We start from the raw sequence: 20697 nt of genomic DNA on the forward strand, positions 1-20697 counted from the left end.
TGACATACACTAACAGAGGTATACATCTTGGAAGATCAAATCTTTATCTTTGTAAATCATTTGTAAGTCTAAAAGGAAAACAAACACATAAAAAAAAAGAAATCATTTGTCCCAAAAGGGGAGAGTTACAAACTTAAAATCCTCCAATAAACAGTACCTATGATGAGGTCATTCATCTGGAGTTGGAAAAGATTTCAATGAATAAAGCTATGTTTTCTTTCTAAGGTGATGTAATATATTGTAACTCACAGTCAGCAAAAGGTCAAGAATAAAAAATCAATTTGCAGGTGTAACATAATAACAGTAGCACTGGTGATAATAATAATCATTGTTGCTTCAGTCATTCACTCTGAGAAGCATTTATCAGGCACTGAAATCAGTCTACATGTATAATCTTGCAAGCAGCCTTCAAGCATATGTTATCCTGTTTTTCATTAGAAATGTACAATATTTATCAAGAGCAATTATCCCTCACTTAGGAAAAATCTGAAATCAATATTCTACAAATTAAGTAATTTAAAGCAAATAGTCATCCAAAGGACAAAATAATTTTCAATATCTATTTATGTTCAACACAGCATTTCCAAAAGAAATCTAAATCAGGAGAATAAGACAAAATATTACAAAAAGTTTAAAAACTTCAATACTGAATAAAAAAAAACTAAATGTCCATACTTGACAAAACTCACATGAAAACTCTAACACAAGATCATGTGATCAACAAAATCAAATAATAAACATCAGCCAATGATTATAAGGGCATATGCATCATATTACATATTCTTATTTTTGTTGCTCAGTTTGAATAACTGATTTTCTCTCTAATTATAGTTTATGTTCATATATTTTACTTTACTCCATTGATTATGTTATTCCTATTAATTTAATATTTTTAACTTGAGTGATTTTATTACAATATTGAGCTTTTTTTAAAAAATAAATTACTATACCTTCCCTTACCATCAACTGCATGTATGTTTGCTTTATTCTTAATAAAAAATTCTACCATCATCTGTCTGTTTTTCTTCATGGTGAATAAAAGTGGTGCTTGGCCACTCTGAAAAACAACAAAATAGTTTACTCACAAAATTACTACTTCCCAATTAAACTTAACCTTACAAAATACTGTATGAACATAAGCATATAATAATAATGTAAATTAAGAGTAGCCACTCTCTTCTCTTCCCATTCTGCTTCCATACATGCTGCTCTTTCATTTTGAAATGCCTCTCCTCTGCCTAGAGTGGCCACATGAACTCCAGTCATTTTCAAAACTGCTTCATACATTACTGTTTCTATGGATCTTTGCCACTATCAAGTATTCATCATGGCATCTAGGAGTTATGTAACATGCATCCACCTCAACCAAGAGCATCTTGAGGGCATAAACTGTATCTTCTATCTCAGTAGCCCTATTCCGTAGTACATATTAGTAAAGGATGTAATTATTATATTTAATTAACAACCCAAATGCTCAACTCACTAGTAAGATGTATCAACCATATTTTGAAGAATGTCTACTTTTTCAGAAATACCAAGCTGCATAGAAAAGTTTCCTTGTAAATGGGTTGAATAAAAGAATATCATGCTAATTGAAATAAATCAAACTAAGAAACTCAAAGGTCAAGTGTTTCATATGTGGAAGCTGCAGGTAAGTAAATAAAAAGAGAAGGGAACAACAGAATATTAAAAGATGTAGGGAAGATCACTAGTGTACAGAAAAGGAGATTGAGAGGCAGAGTAGGAATGGGAATGGAAAGGCAAAAAAGAAGGAATTCTTTAAAATTCATATTATATGTATATATATCATAGGAAACTGAAAATTTATGTATAAGTAAAAAGAAACAATCAAATATAAATAAAAAACAAGTTAAAGGAAGTCCAGGACTATAGGAAGAGGAGAATGGAGGAGGAGGGGTAGAACAGGACGGAAAAGAAGGAATCATGAACTCAACTGGAATTCCATGCATGTATGATTTTGTTGGGATGAACTCAACTACTATGTAAAACTATAAACTCTAATAAAAATAATATTAAAAATGTATTCTCAATTGTAATGACAATCCTTGTAACATAATGCTAATGTGCTTTCCAATATTTTTTTTACTCTCATTCCACTTTAATTGCTACTTAAATTATTTATATAATTATAAATTAAGGCAAAATTTAATTCAGAAATATTGTGTATCAACAAGATTCATGCTGATCTACACAGATTATTTTTATTATCATGAAAGACACTAAATAATTTGCATTTTTAAGGAACAAATATGAAGAGTAATACATAGTACATCTTTCAAAATCCATGAGTTATCTACTTCTAGAAATAATTTATCCACTTCTAGCAATAAGTAACCTAACCAGCTTTTCAAAAATTTCAATGGGAACATGATTTTCATAGTATATAGAAAGAAAACTATTTAAATGCCATATTCTAAATTCAAAAATTTAGTCCCATTTGAAAGAGATTCATAATATATTATGTAGGCCATATTCTTGGATATCAGTAGAAACCACCATGAAATCTTTATCAAAATATATTTTAAAAGAGGAGTTGTAACCTCATTTATAGAGGCAAAGTAGGTGATCTGAATGAATGCTGCAGTTGCCAGTAGCAAACTGAAGAATATGTGTGCCCAGCATGTGGGAGGCAAACCCTGCACACCAAACCATACAGTACTATGGTTCAAGGGGGACCACATCAGGTTCCCTCACAGAAGCTTGAAGTTCAGATTTCTGCATGAGTCTCTTGAATTCTAGATGTGGACCCAATTCATGAAGGCAAACTAAACATACACATGAGCTACAAAAGAAGGAGTAGGAATACAAGGAGAACTTCCAACATTTGCTACTATTCCAATAAAAAAAAATTTGGCTTATAATCAGTATTTGTTAACATACATCACTGTTAATATTAAAGAGACATTTCAAATATTTTGGAAATAATGGTGATTGATGTATATACCATGTTTTTGGCTTCAATATCTGCATTGAATGAAAACAGTTTTGTTGCTACTGATGTGCTCCTATAAAAGATAGCATAGTGGAGAGGAGTTTCACACTTGTTGTTTAACATTTGTATTGGCACCATGTTATAGAAGAATAATTGCACATTCCTCTTCATATTGTAGGGCCTGTCAGTTTTAACCAAGAAATACTTTGTAAATTTGAGAAATAAAGAAAAAAATATTTCACATTTCACTCATTAGTTATAACTAATGGGCATTACTCAATTTTTCTTCTAAGTATTTCATCAAAGTCATTTCCTACAAAACCATTGGCTACATCTTCCTTCATCAATGGTGCATTGCCTTCACTGTCACACAGGTCAATGCTGCATTTCCTTTTCACTAGAAGAGCCACCTCTGCTGAATTTCCATAGGTACAGGCATAAGAGGCTTAGTTAGGAATTCATAAGATACATTTTGAAATACACAACTATTTATGCAATTATAAACATTAAGTAACTCATAATTCCTCTATTTTCTTCTGAAGAAGGTATAATATTTACTAGCTGTCATTATTTATTAAATTAATGAATGATTGGCCTATGCCATTGATAGTTTCTTTCTTATTTCTTCTTTCTGATACTACTAGGGATTGCACCCTGGGGCACTCAACTATTTAGTCATATCCTAAGCACATTTTATTATTTTTTAAAAAAATTTGATGCAGGGTCTCACTAAGTTACCCACCCTAGCCTTGAACATCCAATGCTCTTGCCTCAGCATCCTAAGTCACTGGAATCATACATGGGTATGTGCCACTGTACCCAGTTCCATTGATTTTACTTATTTTTGTTTCTTTGTTTTCGTGATGCTGGGGATGGAACCCAGGCCTGAAGTATTCTAGGTAAGGAAGGGCTCTACCATAGAACCACATCCTCAGAGCAGAGCAGCCAACTTGCTTAGAAAGGACATGGCCTTGAGATTTAGCTCATCTTCAGTGTAAGTTCTGTTTTAGGCTCTGTGATATATGAGTTATCCCACAGTCTTTGTCTCAGACAGTTTCCTAAAAAAGTAAGGATTAAAATGAGTATCTCTCAGGGTCTACTGTGATGCTTAATAGAGAATGTATGTAAAATATTTGAAGAGTTTCTAGCACAAGCAACAGCTCTATAATTGGTAGCTATTGGAATCAATACTATTGCTTTTACCAACTAAAAGTATTTCAATTAATAAATTAGTAGAATTATAGTGATTTTTACAGATATTGTTAAAAAACTATATTTCAATAAGTCTTAGATGCTTTTTTCAATCATTTTAACAACACTGACATTGGAATGCCACTAATAATTCAGGCTGCATTACAAGTATAATTGGCAGCATTTATTTTTTTTCTTCATACACAAAATAAATCACCATCATATAATCCATGAGTATTCCCTGACTTCACAAGAGTATCTTTTATGCTTTATGAACAATCTGATTCAGAACAATTAAATCAGAAAGAATTTGCTGTAATAGTTTGCCTGAACTACCCTTGAAACAGGCAGGGAAGCTGCTACTTTACTGCAGCTCACCCACACAGGCTATTTTTGGCCTATAGCAAAATATGATCAGGGAACTTTGGCAACTCCAAGATCAGAACCCAAAAAGCTTGGAAAACACAGCCCAAACATAGGTCCAGAAAAATCTCCAGTCCTGCCATGGTGAAAAATTTGGATGTGGGAAATCTCTAAATAAATTCAAGCACAGCAAGGAGAATTCAAAATATAAATTGTAAATAATTGCTTCATCTGAGGTTTTCAGTGGCAAGCAGGCTGTATATCCTCCAACATGTTTATACTATTAAGTTCACCATGCTCACATTTCTGAAGTGAAATTAAAAATGAACAGCATTTCTTTGTCTGTTAATTGTTAAACACAAGAGGTTTTAGTCTATAAATTAAAATATGCTTTAATAAAAGGAGACATTGCACATTTTGACAATGACCCTACAGAGCTGAGAAGTATTTACATTGTTGCGTTTTTTGGCAGCTGTGAAAGCCGATTTTAAGCCATTCAGAAGCCATAATAATAAAGCTTTAAGATTTCTCACTGGGATGCAATGTAGTTCTTTTGAAGGAAAGACTGTCTTTCATTTTTTTGGCAGAAAAAAATTCATTCATTTAATCTTGTAGTCATTGAGAGCAATACAAAGCAAGTATGAGAAATTCTATGTGAATAAGTAAATAAAACAAAAAATTCATTTCCATGACAAAAAGATATTTTGTCCTTATTCTACCCAACATATGCAAGTGTTTCTTTTTAGCATATGGCCTGTTCCCATCTCAGCTGACTTGGATGCAGATACAGCTCCTTCACCTCCACAAAAATAAAACTATCTTGAAGTCTTAAGTTTTATTTAATCCACTTCTTCCATGGCCTGTTTTAGGTGTTTTCTCACTTTATCCTTTATGCCTGCTTTGTCAAACTTTGCACCATGTGGGATAAACTCTCAAACTCCCTTCCCTTCAATATTCCTTCGCAGTCTCTCATAGTAAAAAAAAAAGAAAAAAAAAGATTATTATCTGCCTCTGAACAATTTAAACAGATGCATCATAAAAGTGGGACAACCATTTTTTTTAAATTAACAAATTATTTCACGCCCGAAGTGGCTGAGGGTTCAGGGGTCTCCAAGGCCACACCTCCATGGTCCTCCTGCCCAGTGCCCTGGTAACCCTGCAGTGTGCGCTGGAGCACAAGGCCGGTTTCTAACACAGTGAAACAGGTTTGGGTAGTGCCCTAAACTTTGGGGTGCCAAAGTTCAGCTACTAAATTTGAATCTTCGCCAATCTCTGACTTCTGCAGCGCCTGCCCTTCACTTTTGTAAGTTTTGAGGAGGAAGTTCCAACCAGTGAAATAATTGAAAATGTGCCTTCAGCACCCGATTTCATTGCATTCATAAAAACCACGAAAGAACCTGAGGAAAAACTTGAAACTCACGAAAACGTGCTGGGCCCACGGTCACCCAAGGAGGCCTGGTGACGGTACTGGGAGCTCAGCTTGGGATCAACGAGGTCGCCTGGGCCATCCCTGAGCCCTCACCACCCAGGAACAAAGCTGGCCTGGCGGTGGCCTCTCCAACCCACATCCAACAGTAGGTCAGCCCAGATGTGATCTCCTGCCCGGGGTCTGCCCTGAATGAGGCCAGGGTCCTGATGTATTTTGGAGGCACTGTGACTACGGAGGCCTGCTCCATAGTCCTGTGCATAGAGACTTGTGGCGGGGGGGGGGGGGGGGGGGGGCAGTGCCAAGGCAGTGAGACTGATCCCTCCTGCGCCCACCCAGCGTCTCCAGTTGCATGGTTACCAGCTGTCCCCAAGTTGGCCAGGTGGCAAGGATCTCAGTGCGTAAGTCCCCAACTCTGAGGAATCAAGCCAAGTTTAATTGGCTCACAACTGTTTTCGCAGCTGCGCGCCTTCCCGTGGGGGACTAGATCCCCCTGGCCTACTTGGCACAAGGACCAGAAGCAGCTCAGACTTCTGCTCGCGGAACGGGGGAATTTTCTCCCATTCTGAGACGTGCGCAGCCGCTCCTGCGATCCATGCTTCCCAGCCCAGTGGACGTCCTGGATCCCCCAGCCACCCTAGGTCCCTGGCCCTCACCGTGCTCTAGAGCCCTGTCCTGCGGCAGCAGCTCCTCGTCCGACTTGATGTGTTGAGGCTTGGCCTGCTTGCGCAGAGACATGCTGCTAAAGCAGTTGGGCTCCGCGCAGGGCAGCGGCATCAGCGGGGAGTCCAGCGGGGAAGGTGCAGCGTGTGCATGGGGCGACTTGGCGTGAAGCTTGGCCACGCACAAGGCTGAGAAATTAGGTTGGTGAATAACGTATGGTCATTAGTGAAGGACCTGAGGAATCTGGAGGCCTATGCAAATGAGGCTGCACTTGCCAGAGTGAGAAGGGTCTTCGGGCCTCTGGTGTTGGGCGCACTGCCTGGCGCCGCTTATATTGCGGGCTCTGCTGCCCGTGCTCTAGCGCCACACTCCTCAGCTGCCCCAGGTGTATCTTGGCAGGGCGCAAGCAGCAAACTTTGGAGGCATCCACGAGTCTCCGCAGGCATTCTGGAATCACCTCTTTATAGAGTGTCTGTGCCATCGCACTTGCACCAGGCTGCATTCCCCACCACCACCCCCGCCACGCTGCCCCAGGCCTCGCGCCTCCTCCCCTGCCTTTTGTTGCTCTCCGCTCCGCTACCACCCAGTCTCTTCTCCTACCCCACCCCGGGCCCAACCAACTCTGAAGCGTCCTCCCCGCTGGACAGAGCCACCAGGAACTTCTTGGCCCACACACCCGCCTGCAGGGGCCTCACCATTGAGAAGGCTTCTTAAGTCCAGGGAAGAGAGGTGATGGCAGGGACTGCACCATTCCCTCCCTGCCCCCATTGCCCTTCAGGATGCGCATAGTGGCCCCAGCGCCTACTGCCAGGTGCCTGCAGAGTGGACAGAGGGCTGCAGCTCTCCAGGTTCCCCTGTTGCTTGGGGCATGTCTCTACACAAAACAACACGTGCCTGGAGCCAAGACAGACTAGAGGAGACCTGCCAGCTAGAGCATGTGTGGGCATGCTGACACTGCTGCCCTGCTCAGGGTGCTGTCTTGAGCCAGTCTACTCTTTGCCCCTCTGCCAGGCCTGCTGTTGCTTCTAAGTCTCCGGTGGCTCCCAAACCATTTCTGACATTTTATCCTTTGGTCTGGAGCCAGTGAAATAGGTTGAGCTTCTGCAGTAGTCTGAAGGCTTCTTGTCCTCATTGTCTGCCAAATGAGAAGTCTGGAAAAACCAGCAGACTTAATTTTAGGAAATCCGACCATGAGTTTTTCCTGTATATGCGAGTGATCATTGGTGTGCTCACATTGCAGCACTGGGAGGGCTCCATAATGATCCTATGGGACACAGGCTTTTGTGCCTGAATTTCGCAGATCAGTTTTGTAGTTTCTGAATGCAGGGCAGGAGTCTGAAGCATGGGTCTACAGCCCTGGGTACCTGGAGCTGGCTTCAAAGGGAGGATGCCAAGTTGGTCTGAAAAAAAAAGTGTGGTACAGCTTGTTCCAAAACCTTGGTCAGAGGTGAAACAGCAGCATGGCTCCAGAGAGGATCTGGACACAATCCCTGCACATGATGAATGAATCACTATATACACCATGGTTTCAAGGTGTGGCTCCTAGAAGCTTGTTATAATTAGGTTAGGGTTAGTGTTGCCTCAGTCCATGGTACAACCAAATGGTGTGTTCTAGGGAAGCAAAAAGCAAGTGCCCCCACATGATTAGTTAGATATGCAGAGATAAGTTACTTAGGCCATATCATTACACCTTGGCTGCCCTGGGAAATACAATTATTTTGTTTTAGCATTTCTACTTGGCATTTTCATTTTCTTCTTTTTGCTTCTATGCATTTTATTTTTATAAGTTGACATATTTCCAGTCTTCTATCTTTTGGTTTATTTTCATGACATAGAAAGAGAAAATGGAACAAGAATTGGAATGAGGCAGTCTTGACTGACCTGGCCTGTGAGGCTGGAGTGACCCTGACTTAATGAAAAACAAGTGGGGAGTTAAGAGTCTGGGGACATTCCATGAAAGCAGTCACCTGCCCATTGCTTACCATGAAGCTTGAATGAATTTAGAAGTTAAACCATCCAACCCACTACACTATTAAATTAAAATGAGTTTACCACCTTTTATTATTCAAATTCATTAGTATAAAATAATTTACTTCCTTTTGTTTTGGGTTAGCATTTGCTTAACACACAATATATGCCCAGGTAAGAGGTTACTAACTGTAATTTTATTTTGTTTGACCCCCTCATCCTGTCTCTGAGCCATTATAAAAACAGTTTCCAGACCTTCCACCTGTTGTTATGGGCTTATCTGTGTGAAATTGGACCCCATTCCACATAAGCCCACTTGCATAGAAACTGATAACTCCACCCTCATCCACTTGCAACCCCACCATGATATTTTCAAACTATGACGTAATTAATGAAAGCTTGCTTCCTGAGAACTAACAAAAAGTTTCAATTGCTGAACAAGATGTTCTTTCCACTCTATTAAATGTATCTTGTGATTATACATGCCTCTCTTGCTTCCCCCTTCTTTGTGTTTTTGGTTTTGTTTTGTTTTTCAGTTCTTAAGTGGCTTGGCACCCTCAGTGGTTGTGTGGATTCCAGAACTGCTTTCTGCCTCCTCAGCCTCTGTTAGAATAAATCCTTTGTCTTTTACTTCAAAAAGAACTGGACTTTTATTTGTGATTTTGGAATAGCACCTTAACTCTATAATTTCCCTTGAAAGGAAGCCAAAGCCTGTTTTCCTTTTTTTTGGTGGGGGGTGATGGTGGTTGCTGTTTTCTTTAGTCTGAACCCAAACTCCAGGGCTCAGAGAATACTCCTGCCTCTGTTAATGTGGGGTTCATTTTCTTCACTAAGATAATTGAAGAACAGGACAATATCACAGATGTTAAGTGACCAAGCTGGGGCTCTAGCCTCTATCAACACAAGGACAGGAAATCCAATATCAAAGATAACAAACAAGCACCCTGTTTATTGTAAGAGCAAGGGTTACAAAGTATCAGACTTCTCCCAAAAGAAGGGGGTCAACAGGAAATATTGAATGGTTGTTTTCAGGGGATTTGGGCCTTTCTTCTCTTTCTATACCTCCCTGAACTCTTCTTATTATCAAACACTGGTACGCCTACATCCATCCTTCTTAGTCTCTCTGTTGGACCCACATGCACATCCATAGCTCTTTTGTCAGCTAAACAATTAACCGTGTTGTTGGATCCCTTTTAAGCTTGCAGTGTGGACCTGGGCCTGCCTCTCCCTTAATCTCTGGCTATCATATAGTTCTAAATCTCCCTGACCCCAGCCTCCAGAGTAGGTGGAACTCCAGGCCAGCAGCACCACACCAGGTTCAAATTCTGTATTCTCAGCTTAAGCACTTCACTGTTAAAAGTGATTTCACACCAGACACACCTCTTTAAACTTCATTTCAATGGCAACTTGGTCTTGTAAACAAGGTAGAGCCCAGATCTTGGTAACCAATGCTGTGGCAAGTTAGGCTGTCTCTTCACCTCCATGATCCCTAATGGGGATGCTGCTGTTAAGTGGCACTGTAAAGTGTGCTGAAGCACACTTGACCACTGTTCCTGGATTTTCTGTTCCTGTATTGACTAAGGGTAGAGGTCAAGTTTGGTGACTTAACAGCTAAGTGATATTGGATAAACATATCACAATTTTGTTGATGGCTGTTCCATCTCTTTCCAACTTTACCATTATAACTAAAGTTGCTGTAAACACCTCCTCACCCAGATACCCAGGTCCGAGGGGCCTCTCACACCCGAGGGAGGAGTGCCCTCTCCCCTGGGTGTGGGGTGAGGGGGAGAGCTCACCTTTTTCAGCACTGCTACATTCCACCAAACACGGGCTTGCCAATAGGTAACTCCTTCTGATCAACAACCTGTGAGTCCCCCTCCCCCTCTTTGGGAATCCATCTCCAAATGGCTATATGCAAAGGCTTTGGCTGTGAACGTCCAGCAAGACCCTTGATGCCTAGTTTGGAGGAGAGAACGCACCCCACCACAACTTTCACAGTTACGGTGGACTCTCTGGATGCCCATCTCATGGTTGATGAGCTATAAGGGACAGAAGAATAGGCACTCTCTGACTCTCTTTAAATGTTCCTTCTCTTCTCCTGGGAAAAGCCATGACATCAGGTGGCCTGTGACTCCTAGGCTTCAGAAGGTCTTGCTGGTTGGGCTCTTTGGTGAAGACTCATTTTCCTCCTGGCCCCGGCTCTCCCGAGTCTCTTTGGTTTACTTCTCCTGTCGGGGACACCTGCAGGAAACTCAACCAAAATATGTTCCAGTGCAGGCCATTCACCTCTTTTCTTTCTATCAAGAGTCATCATGGGAGCCTCTTCTTCTCTCCCTGCTGATTCCTCTCTCAAATGCCTCCTGGATAACCTTAACCGGTTGTCCCTCACTTCTGACATCAAACCCAAACTCCTCATCAAATTCAGTTCACAGAATTGGCCATATTACCAATTAAACAACCCAAACTGATGGCCCCCAGAGGGGTCTCTAGATCCTCAAATTCTTCATGAACTTTTTAACTTCTGAGAGTGCTCAAAAGAGTGGAAGGAGATTCCCCTATGTGGAGGTCTTTTCCCTCTTTCGCTCCCACCCTGAACTCTGCTTCTCCAATAGATCCTCACCCTCAGCCTTCTGCCCCAGACTCTCTTCTGTCACTCTCACCTCAGCAACCTGATTTCTCCCCTACAATTACTAGATCGATACCCAAACCTCCGCCGGTTCTCAGACCATTGCCCCCTTGCTGAGGTAGCATGTACGGAGGTACCCCTCCACCCACTCACTCCTCTCTTCTCCTGTCATTGCCCACGTCGGGTCCCGCCAGATCCTCTTACCAGCTAACCCAAACCTCAAACCAGATGAGGAGAGCCCTCAGACCCATAATAGAGATCCGGTGAAAATGACCTTTAAAGTTGCTTCGTCATCACTGAAAACAGGTTACTAAGAATTTAAAGTCCCTTACAGTCTTTTTGGGATACTCACTCCCATCTTCCCCTCTGCTCTACCTGTTCTAATGCTCAAAATTTCATTGCTAGGAAAATCCCAAACCCCTTTCCCATTATTCTTTTACATCTCTCCCACCTCATTCTCAGATCCACCAGAGCTGCTCTCAGTCACCTTTCCCTCTTCCACCGCCCTACCAGGCCCACAAAAAAGTCTTAACTGACCTTCTCCAGAAATCTTCACCATGGCTGATTTTAGGACTTTCAACAAAAGAAATCCCTATAAAAGAATTCAGTGTAGATCAACTTCCTCTTTTCATGTTGCCCTATTCTACTTGGCCACTGCCTGGAAAAATCAGCACTCCAAAATCTAGACACCCCCTTTCTAATTTTTCAAAAAATATGTGAACAAGGCCTCTAGCCTTGAGCTGAGGCTTCACAGAGATAGCTATATTTCTAAGATAAGGAAGTTACCAACTGGGCTCCATGGTAACAGCTGGCAGGGGGAGGAAAAAAAAAGAAAAAAGTTCTCCCACTCCCAGGTGTCCTTGAAAAGTTAACTTGCGCAAAACAAAAACAAAAAAAAATGCTTTTTTTGAACTTCTGCAGACTGTAAACTTCTGAGCCCCTTCTCTTACATGTTGGGGACAAAATTCTGAAACTACCTAAACTTGGGGTTCAGGGGATTAATTGATTACAACAGAAGCAGAGCCCTCTGAATCAGGTTGCAACCAAATAGGACTGTTTCCCTATCTTCACTGCTATCTTAGGTGCCTTGCTTTGTCCGTCCCTACAACAGTATAATTCCATATACTTAAACATTTTTATTTTTTTTATGAAATGGTCAACAGATGTGATAAATTGTGTACTGTAAAACACAAAAGTACTCTGCTACTTTTCTACAAAAAGTTGAAAGTTTCAGCCTTTCTTTAATTCATGTTTTAGATGTAATATTATATTGTGTTAGCTAATAAACTTGAATAGCACTTTGTGTAAGCTTTATAAAATAATATTTAAAAAACAAAAATCAGCTTCAGAACTACAGAGACTCTGCCTCCATCTAAAACCCTCTCTAACCACTTTTCCAGTTTTCACAACCCCTCTTTTACTTCATAGGAATGAGAACTACTCTCCAGCAGGTCCACTCTGCTTATTATGTCTGCTCTACAGTATCCCTACAAGGAAGCATCAAACCAAAACTCCGCACATCTCAGATGAGGAGCCACCAGCCAGGTGAAGACTGGTAGATCAACTTCACTCATGTGCCTAGACACAAAAAGCTTCACTATCTACTTACTTTGGTTGATACTTTTTCAGGTTGGATAAAAGCCTTCCCTACATCCAGGGAAACTGCTGACACTGTTTCCTCCATACTCATTGAGCAGATCATTCCCAGGTTTGAACTTCTGCCTCTGTCCAGTCAGACAACAGTCTGGCCTTCATTTCTCAGGTTGTTCAACTAGTCTCCAAAGGCCTCAACATCACTTGGAGGCTCCACATCTCCTACCAACCCCAATCCTTTGATAAAGTTGAGAGGCCTAACAGCATTCTCAAGGATCATCTCACTAAACTTGCTATTGAACTTAGGCTCTTCTGGCCCAATATCTTGCTGTTGGCCCTCACCTGAATTCAGGCAGCTCCAAGGGCCCCCTCAGGCCTTAGCTCCTTTGATCAACTCTATGGGTGCCCTTTCTTAACCACCCAAATCTTTCCAATCACTCCTCCTCTTCCTGTGTCCTACCAGCCCTATCTCACACTTCTACACAAACTCCTAAGGAATCACACAGTTCAGTGCCTTCCTGCACCATTCATTACCTCAATCTCAACAAAACCAACCAACAAGCAGAACTTATAGCTGCCTCAAGAGCATATGAACTGGAAAAAGAAAAAAAAAGCTTTCTCTATACAATGATTCCAAATATGTCTTTCATATACTGGTTTCTCATGTGGCTATCTGGAAGGAGAGGGTACTCCTAACTCCTAAATGAACTGCTATTATAAATGCCACCCTTATTTCTAATCTACGACAAGCTTCCATGCTGCCTTTACAGCTGAGAATAGTCCACAGTAAAACCCATCATACCAACTCTTCTTCTGCCACAGTGAGCAACTCTAAAGCTGACCAGGTCAGCTGCCTTCCAGGCCCCATCCTCTTCCTCATTACTCCACCTTTCCTCTGGGGAATGACCTCCTGACCCTCACCAGCTCATTAGATTTCTCCATTCACTGTTCCATTCTAGCCCACAGAGCTTATTGACTTTCCTTCAATCTTTTCTCCCTCTTTCTTCTGATGATCAGACCTTTCTGCAACAGGTTACATCCACATGCCAGATCTGCCAGAGGACCAATACCACCACCTCCTTAAAATCCAGACCCTATTCTTCTCATCAGGCCCATGGTCACACCCCAGGAACTGATTGGAAAATTGATTTCACAAACATGCCCAGGGTAAAAAAAAACAAATATCTCTTAGTACTGGTGGACACATTATCAGGATGGATAGAGGCATTTCCCACATCTAATAAGTAGGCATCCATGGTTGTGGATTGGTTGATATCTGACATAATCTCTCGTTTCAGGATGCCCACTTCCATCCAATCGGATAATGGCCCAGAATTTACCTCACAGATAACTCAGGAGCTAGCTAGCACACTATCACCCCCTTGTCATTTTCATTGCTCTTACCATCCCAAAGCTTCAGAGAAAGTTGAAAGAACTAATTGGTCTCTGAAAGAAAAACTCACCAAATTCACCATGGAATTAAGCTTAGACTGGACTAAGGTCCTCCCCTTGGCCCTGTTGTGTCTCAGGGCTTTACCAAAGAAACCATCCAACCTTTCCCCATTTGAGGTTATGCATGGCCATTCATTCTTACCCCTTGGAATACAGACTGAACAATTACCTATACCTCATTCCTACACTCTACCTCTCCTTTTCCATCTACACTCTGAACTTTGGAAATACCAGGACTGGCTTTTACCTGACCCAACCATTACTCAAAACCCCCTCACCCTAATACCTAGCCAACAGGTATATTACTGACCCCCAGGTGAAAGACCCCAAATACACCCCAAATGGAAGGGCCCTGCTTCAGTTAGGAAAATTCAGACTCACAAATAATCAATTAACTCCATGGATTCACATTTCCAGGCTCAAACCATGCATCTGGAAAACTGATTCTGGCAACATCAGACCAGAAGACTCACAATAATCCACACCTACATACTTTTGCTCTCCCCACCCTACTGACCCTTTAAAAATTCGTCTCTCTCGTGTTTCTGCCCTTACACCCATAGCTGAGAACATATCCAAAAATGTACCTTAGTTTTCTGATCCTCATCCTCATCCTCACCCCAAAGGTAATGTCTTCACCATCGTATGTCTTGAGATTCAAGGTGAGAGAAATATACACACAAAAAACACCTGGACCACCCACTTGGCTACCACTTCTGATTGTCCCCTAGCAGGGTGCTCCTCAGCCATCTATATTGTACTTTATTCCTCTTCCTCTGAGCTCATTAAGCAAGCCAGCTGCCTTTACTTATGATTTTTATATAAACAAAATAAAGATTACTGCAAACAGTGGCCGGAAACCTACGGAGGCTGCCCCTATTGGTCATGTAGAATTCATGGTGCATATTCAGAGCAATTAAATATAGGAAGATTTAAACTTGAATCTGCCTCCCACCAATATAATCTGACCATCCCAGACCTTGGGAACCCATGCTGGGCAGCAGGAGTAAAATCTTCCTTTTATGTGGTGGGTAAGCCTCCACTCCCTGTGGTTCATAAAACACTCAGAACAATGGCTGCTCACATCCCTGGAAAGCCAACACACTTTTGACTCTCAGGCTTCACTGATCTATACCGGGTTACAGATCATCACTCACACATTGTCCTACTTAAACCAAACTTTCCCCGCTGCAAGTCCAGCAAATTGCTTTCTGTGCACTTCCCTAGCACAGCCTTTACTTGCCGCAGTTCCAATAAAAGTTTCCAGCAAGGATGTTTCCAGCTTGCCCAACTCATCCTACAAAAAGGATCCTATTAAAACCCTGCAGAATGTTTCTTTATGGGAACCCAAAGAAAATAACCATACCATGATTCCTTGGGTTTGTCTTCTGGGATCCGCAACCCTCAATTCCCTTCTGGCAGGTTTTTTGCCACTGTAACCTAACCATCAACCACACTACTTATTCCCCACCACGTCTCTTCTTCTGGTGCAATGGCACTCTCATCGCCATTATACTCTCCAACATGTCTAGCCCATGTTTATTAGTCACCATAGTTCCACAACTCACTCTCTATAGCAGCTCTTAAGTAAAATCCATCCTTAACTCTTTAAAACGTGGAAAACGGACTGCATTCCTTCCGTTAATGATAGGAATTTCATTAACAGCCTCAGCGGCAAGCACAGGTTTATCAGGAAGAGCTTTAGGTCATTCCCTATGGGCTGTCAAGTACATTGATTCAATACTTGAAGGAGCACTTACTTACACAGCAGAATCTCTAACATCCTTACAAAAACAGGTCACCTCATTGGCACAAGTCACCCTTCAGAATCGCATGGCCCTAGATTTACTCACTGCCAAAAAGGGTGGAACATGTCTTTTCCTTAGGGAAGAATGCTGTTATTATATCAATGATTCGGGTCTTGTAGATGACAATATTGTGAAGCTCACTGACCTGGCAGCCACTTTAAGGACCTCAATGAGTCAAAATATTTTCTCTTCCTTAATGTCCACTCCCCTTCGGGCATGGGTATGGCCTATCCTTGGACCACTATGTGTAATCTTTTTAATGTGTCCATTTTTACCATGTATTATAAAGTTTATTCAAACTCAAATAGGTAAAATCTCTAACTAAACTTTTATTCAGTTTCTACTTAGAAATTATCAGCTTCTGACAACAGATAAATCAACCATTTTCTCCAGGGAACATCCCTTGAAATGCTGAAAAACCCTTCAAAGATTCCTGGGATACCTTCTTGAGAACGATATCTGATGATGCCTGGTTTGTACCCACCATAGAGACTTATACAGACTGGACTGAATTGATAATGGACCTTTGGCTACAGGGAACATTTTGTGATGTCACATCTTACCTTATACCCCTGGAGGAGAGAGTGCCCTCTCCCCTGGGTGCAGAGGGGGGGAGCTCCCCCCTGCACTCAGTTTAGAGGGGCCTCTGTGCTACCTATTTTAGAGTGGTAAGATGGCACAAGCTTGGTTTCATGATCGAACCTGACCAGGGCCTTCTGTGACACCTGTTTTATACCTTGAAGATGGGACAAGCCTGGTCTCATGACAGAACCAGGTCAGGGCCTCTTGTGCCACTTGTTTTAGAGCTATCAGATGGAACAAAACTTGTCCCATGACAAAACCAGTTTAGGACCACCTATGCCATTTGTTTTAGAGCTGGACATGCCTGGTCTCATGACTGAACCAGGCCAGTGCCTCCTGTACCATTTTAGAGCTATAATTTAGAACAAGCCTGATCCCATGATTAACCAGGCCTGGACCTTTTGTGCCATCTGTTTTAGAGCTTCATGATGGGAAAAACCTGGTGCCATAACCAAACCAGACTAGCACCTTCTGTGCCACCTGATTTAGAGCTGTAAGTTGAGACAACCCTGATTCCATGACTGAACAAGGCCAAAGCCTCCTGTGCAACCTGTTTAGAGCTGTAAGATGGAACAAGTGCCAAAAAAAGCAGTGGCTTCTGGGCTGCCTGTTTTAGAGCTGTAAGTTTGGACAAGCCTGGTCCCATGACCAAACCAGGCCAGGGCCTGCTGTACCACCTGTTTAAGAGCTGCACGATGGGAAAACACCTGGCCCCATCACCAAACCAGACTGGAACCTTTTGTACCAGCTGTTTTAGTGCTGTAAAATGAAACAAATCTAGTACCATGACCAAAGCAGGCCAAGGTGTCCTGTCACACCATTTTAGAAGTGTAAACTGAGACTTGCCTGTTCCCCTGACATAACCAGACCAGGGTCTCCTGTACCACCTATTTTAGAGCTATAAGAAGTGACAAGCCTCCTCCCATGACCACAGCAGATGAAGGCTTCCTGTATCACATGTTTTAGAGCTGTAAGATATGACAAAACTGGTTGCATGACCAAACCAGATAAGGGTCTTTTCTGCCACATGATTTAGAGCTGTAAGTTGTGACAAGTCTGGTACCATGACCAATCCAGACCAGGACGTCCTATACAACATGTTTTAGAGATGTAGGATGAGACAAGCCTGGTGCCATGCCCAAACCAGAACAGGGCCTTCCTAATTTAGCACTGTGATATGCTACAAGCCCGGTAACATGACCAAACCAGACCATGGTCTACTTTACCACTTGTTTTAGAGTTATAAGAGGGGACAAGCCTGGTATCATCACCAAATCAGACCAGGGCCTCCTATACCACCTGTATTAGAGCTGTAAGATGGGACAGACCTGGTCCAATGATGATTCCTGACCAGAGCCTCCTATACCACCAGTTTTAGAGCTGTAAGATGGGACAAACATGGTCCCATGAGCAAACTAGACCAGAGCCAACTGTGCTACATGTATTAGAGCTGTAAGATGGGACAAGCCTGGTCTCATGACTGAACCAGGCCAGAGCCTCCTAGAGCTGTAAAATGAGACAAACCTTGTTCCATGATCCAACAAGGTCAAGACATTCTTTGACACCAGTTTTAGAGATGTAAGATGGGACAAACCTGGTCTCATGAACAAACCAGACCAGGGCCTCCTATTCCACCTGTTTTAGAGCTGTAAGTGTGAAGAAGTCTGGTCCCATGACCAAACTAGACCAGGACCTACTGTGCCAACTGTTTTAGAGCTATAAGATGGGACAGGCCTGGACCCATAACCGAAATAGACCAGAGTCTTGTGTACCACCTGTATTAGAGCTGTAAGGTGTCCCATAAATGAATCAGGCCAGGGCCTTCTGTGCCACCTGTTTTAGAGCTCTAACTTAAGACAAATCTAGTCACATAACCCATCTTGGCCAGGGCATCCTGTGCCAACTGTTTCAGAGCTACAAGTTGGGACAAACTTGGTCCCATGACCAAATAAGGCCAGGGCCTCTTGTGCCACCTGCTTGAGAGCAGTAAGATGGGACAAGCCTGTTCCCATTACCAAAATAAACCAGAGCCTCTTGTACCAGGTATATTAGTGCTCTAAAATGGGAGGCATGTGGTCCCATGACTGAACCAGTCCAGGGCCTCCTGCCACCTGTTTTAGAGCTGTAAGATGGGACAAAACTAATCCCATGACCAAACTAGGCCTGGACTTCCTCTGCCATCTGTTGTAGAGGTGTAAGTTAGAAGAGCCTGATCCCATGATTGAAATGGGCTAGGGCCACTTGTGCCACATGATTTACTGCTGCAAGATGGGACAAGCCTGGTCTAATGACTGAATCAGGCCAGAGCCTCCTGAATCACCTGTTTTAGTGCTGTAAAATGTGTCATAAGTAATCCCATGACCAAAACAGACCAGGTCCTTCTGTCCACCTGATTTATAGCTGTAACATGGGACAAGCCTAGTCCTATGTCCAAACCAGGCCATGGCTTCCTGTGCTACCTTTTTAGAGCTGTAATATGGGACAAACCTGGTCCCATGACTGAAAAAAACCAGGGCCTCTGGTGCCACCTGTTTTAGAGCTGTTAGATGAGACAATACTGCTCCCATTACAGAACCACGCCATGCATTCTGTACCAGCTGTTTAAGAGCTGTCAGATGGGACAAGCCTGGTCTCATAACCGAACCATGTCATGGCCTTTTGTGCCACTTGTTTTACAGCTGTATGATTGGACAAAACTCGTCCCATGACTGAACCAGGACAGGGCTCATAATTTGATGGAATTATTAGAAGGTGGTAGAATCTATAGAATATGGGTTCTAATTAGAGATATGACTTGGAATGCTATATCTGGTCCTTGGCCCCTTTCCTTTCTTTCTCTCTTCTCTCTACCATCCCACTCCCTCTCCTTCCTGGATGTTCATCTACCTGTTTCCTGCATGTCCAGTTGAGTAGATTTTCTTTGCCATACTATTCCAGCTTGATGTTCTGTTTACTGTGGGCCCAAAGCAATGGAGGGAGCTAACAATGAATTGAAATCTCTGAAACTGTGAGCCAAAAGAACCTATTCCTCTTTTAACTTTTACATGTCAGGTATTTTGTTCACAGTGAAAAAAAAAACTGAGTAAAACAATTAGCTTATTGACTATTTATGTTAACACTACACATTTGGTATTAAAGATGGGAAATTGAGTTCCTACTACTAAAGGATATTTTTCAAGTCCTACAATGACAGAGTTTTGTATAGAGAGATCTTAAGTGGACTCCACTACAAATAAAAAGTTTATAATCATGTGTACAAATACATCAAATTTGCTTAATACTCTTGTTAATCACATTCAAATAATAATCATTATTCATATGTGCAAATATTCCACAATGAAACCCACTATTCTCTATAATTAAATTATACAGATAAATATTTTAAAAAGAGTAAATAATAAGTTTGGGTTTAAAATAAAACAAACTAAATTCATATTATTGCATTCTGAAAGAACAGCTGCCACACAAGCAGAAAATTGCATACTTTGTATAATTACTCAGAGTAGAAGGCTAAAAAGTAGTCCTAGAAAACAAAATATTTACTCAAAATATATTAAGCTAGGTCCTAGACTTTTAAGAATAAATGTAAGCAAACAATCAAACACATAGCTCTAACAGCCCAGAACTGGTCACCAGAACAAATACAGTTTTATGTCTAAGTATTGTGCACTTTGGGTATAGTCAGATTTATGAATTGATCAAATTGTATACCGTAGTATAAAGTCCAAAGCAGGTGTGCTGTTTTGGAATGTTAAGACTAGAAATATTTTATAACTAGATATCGGAGTCTTGATCCTAAAATTCAACCTTCCTTGATTATATGGCTCTAGGCCAGGAGCTGAGCTTCTTGCATTTTACTTTAACTATTCCTTAAATTGGCACAACATAACCCAATGTGACTCAGCCTCATTCGGCTGATATGCCTATATAATACCTAATTCTTAGGATTCCATTGTTCTTCTTGGCTTTTCAAAGTCATCATCTGAGGCAAGATATTTCTACTTCCCCCTTTGTAAAGTTAACTTTTAATGTATATTCAGTTTCTGCCTTAATTTTGAGAATGTTTAAATAT

The 20697-nt window shown here is 41.7% G+C and overlaps 1 long non-coding RNA gene across 4 annotated transcripts in view; it reads right to left on the minus strand.

Annotated features, from left to right (window-relative positions):
• LOC144373588 (uncharacterized) overlaps nucleotides 1-20697 on the minus strand; it is a 75698-nt gene that overhangs the window by 39730 nt on the left and 15271 nt on the right. Inside the window, exon 1 of one of the 4 annotated variants that reach the window (XR_013433207.1) lies at nucleotides 11728-11942. The exons of the other annotated variants lie outside the window; for them this stretch is intronic. This is a non-coding gene — a long non-coding RNA (uncharacterized LOC144373588). Of the gene's footprint in view, nucleotides 1-11727; nucleotides 11943-20697 lie in introns of those variants that run through there. 4 annotated transcript variants of the gene reach the window in all.

This window comes from Ictidomys tridecemlineatus, unplaced genomic scaffold (assembly GCF_052094955.1).
Source record: "Ictidomys tridecemlineatus isolate mIctTri1 unplaced genomic scaffold, mIctTri1.hap1 Scaffold_44, whole genome shotgun sequence".
In the NCBI taxonomy this organism is placed as follows: Eukaryota; Metazoa; Chordata; class Mammalia; order Rodentia; family Sciuridae; genus Ictidomys; species Ictidomys tridecemlineatus.